A 3,351-nucleotide genomic window follows, 5' to 3' on the forward strand; every position below is an offset into this window, starting at 1 on the left:
CAAGCACTTTGTTCAGCCGTTGTTCATATGCAGCCTGCAGCAGCATGATAAATTCATGGCATTTGATTCCTGAACTACGTATAGGGAGATGTGACGTTGTGATGAGGGGCATTACAAGTTTACAGTGTGATTCCCTCATTTATTCATTCAAGACACACCAAGTGCATGCAGTGGTGGTAAAAGTACTCACATTTGATTTACTTAAGTATAAAAGTATCAATTCTGCAATGTAGAAATACTTTGTTACAAGTAAAAGTCTGGAATTGAAAATTGCAAAGTACAAAAGTAATGGTATCAAAATATACTTAAAGTACCAAAAGTAGACGGTACTAATTTTGCAGAATGTCCCCATTCTACAAGTTTTCAAATGCATACAAATCTTTGGAAAATAGCCGATCTACAAGATGCGACACACTGTGAGCTTGTAGATCGGCTATTTTCAAATGGCCGAAATGTATATAGGGCTGAAGTGGTTAATGTATGTTTTCGTAATAATAACTAAATGTAACTGTTAAAGTTTTCAAATAATTGGTTATAAGTGCTTTATGTGCCTTAACAACTGTTTCAACTGAGTGCTTGTATTGGATGCTGTTCTCGAATAGCAGGTGCACACAGCTAGATGCAAACAGTCAATGCATTGTTAGTGTAGCACTTTTTATCCCCCTGCCAGGATAATCCAGACTTTGAGGGAGAGCTAAACTAAACTAAATACATATTTTAAATAAATAATAACAATAATATTACTCAGATGTCATTTATATTTGATCACGCCGAAGTAGGCCACTTGGCTGGAACATAGCTTACTAGACAAAATAGCATGCAGTAGCACTTTAGATGAGGAAAGCAAAGTTCATTCAAGGACAGTGGGATTGTCATTTGTAACCGCAGTAACAAACAACTATAACAATATAGTAGTTAAGAAATTCTGGATCCAAATAACAGACCATATCGGACCAAATAATGTCTAACAATACACATTTTCTTGAAAAGCTTATCAAATGGGGGTCCATAAAACACATTCTAAAAATAAACCTCAATGAGATAAAATAGGCAGTACATTGCCTAATCCAGCTATAGTCCATAACCATAACACAGGATTGGGTGTGGAATAAAGGTTGTATTTGCCTTTAAAACAATTTTTTGTAGGAAACGTTTTGGTGTTTGCACTATTAAGCTGTATTGATTTGTCAGAGATCGTATTGGATATCGTAATGTGTGAATCATCCATCAATGAGTAAGTTCTTTGTGGACTTGGTTACCCACTTAAACATATACATTGGCTATTTGAAAATAGCCTATCTATAAGCTCACAACTCGTCGCGGTGCGACGCGTTGTGACCTTGTAGATCTGCTATTTTCAAAAAAAACGTGAAGAAATTTTGAAAAATGTGGAATCTTTTTTGAAACATTTTAACAACACAAATCTTGTCCCTGGGCCCTGGCATAGAATATTTTCAGATGGGGGTCTGCGGACAAATACATATTAATCTGGGGGTCCTTGCCATGAAAATGTTTAAGAACCACTGGTTTAAACAACATTAGGAAACAAGCGTAAATAAGCAACTACACTTTAGAAACAAGCCCAAAAAAACAACTACACTTTAGAAACAAGCCCAAAAAAACACAACTCGCAACTACCAATATTTACAAGCAACTTTACAGAAAAACAAGCACAAAGTCGCTTATAATAAGCGGACATGGCAACACTGCAGATGATAGCAACAGAGTGAAGCAACTGGAGGGGCTTCCTGGTTACCTCAGCCAATGGCGTTGTCCCTTTATTCTAATGACTGCCAGTGGTGGAAAAAGTACTCAAATGTTATACTTAAGTAAAAGTATCAATGCAACATTGTAAAAATACTCTGTTACAAGTAAAAGTCTGTTATTAAAAATTCACTTGAGTAAAAGTACAAAAGCTTTGGCATCAAAATGTACTTGCAAGTAAAAGTATACTCATTATGCAGAATGTCCCATTTCAAGTTTTCAAATGTATACAAATCTTTAGAAAATAGCAGGTGCGACGCATTGTGAGCTTGTAGATCAGCTATTTTCAAATAGCCGAAGTGTATATAGGGCTGAAGTGGCTAATGTATGTTTTGTTTGGAGTAAAAGTAAAATCTTTGCATCTGAGATGTAGTGGAGTAGAAGTAAAAGTATTGAAAATTGGAAATACTCCAGTAAAGTAAAAGTACCTCACAATTGTACTTAAGTACAGTACTTGAGTACATGTACCTAGTTACTTTACACCTCTGATTCTAAGGGGCTTTATATGCATGGCATACGTACGTTTACGTGGCCAAAAAGCAAGAAATCTATGTAAATGTTAAACACGGTTTAAAATGAAACGTATAAAGTAAACACATAGCCTACTTAAATAAAGAAATCCATCTGTCAAAAGCCACTGTGACTGAACCCAGGCAGGGCTTCCTTCTTCTGTTTTAAAATACATCTATCTATCTGTCTGTTTATCTATCTGTCTGTTAAAATAAACAAAATAAAGTAAAATAAATAAATACATCTAATCTATAAATAAAAGTATCTGCTCTATATCAACAGTCTATACTGAACTCACTACAGTGCAAATAGTGAATAGACTATGAGTAGACTGACTGACAGTCTTTATGGTGGTTGCATTCCATTGGACGTTGTTTTCCTGTCACAACAGCTCACACATCTTGCTGCTATATGTGTGCACAGTGTTGTAGGCTACTTCACCCAGCAGATATGGGAGTTTTTCTTATGGTTTCAAATTCCTTTTGAATGTTTGTAATCTGTGGGAGGTATGTGTCTCTGAAGTCTTGGTACAGTTGGGAGTTGAAAAGTGCATCTTGGTTTTCCACCTTCTCTCTCTCTCTCTCTCTCCCCACTCTCTCTCTCTCTCTGTCATCATATCTCCATTATGTGACCGACATAGCAAATCTATTTTGCCTTTGATTTGAGTTGTTTCAGAAGCCCCAATGGCACAGAAATAGACGTTCCCTCTGTTTCAGCCCTTTAAAAAAAACGCCAGAAAATATAATTGATTATATTAAAATGCTAATTATTCTTGTGTTCAGAATGCTAATTATTGCACAGCGGTGGGCTTTTTCTGACAGTAATCCAGTTATTGGACACGGTCAGGCTGACAGGCTGTCTCCCGCTTTACGTTATTCCTCAGGCCCTCTCTTATAAGCAACCAAGATAGGTTCACATATAGATCAATCAAGCTCATTAGCAGCTCTGGTGTGAACATCCCGCTGAAGACAAACAAGCATTGACATCTATAGGCTCTGATGTACACGTGTGAATCTAATTGGCCGAGGAGGACAAAATAACAGTCATAATTATAGCTGAGCCTATTAAACATACTTT

This window comes from Gymnoscopelus braueri (genome assembly GCF_963280865.1).
Source record: "Gymnoscopelus braueri genome assembly, chromosome: 23".
Taxonomy (NCBI): Eukaryota; Metazoa; Chordata; class Actinopteri; order Myctophiformes; family Myctophidae; genus Gymnoscopelus; species Gymnoscopelus braueri.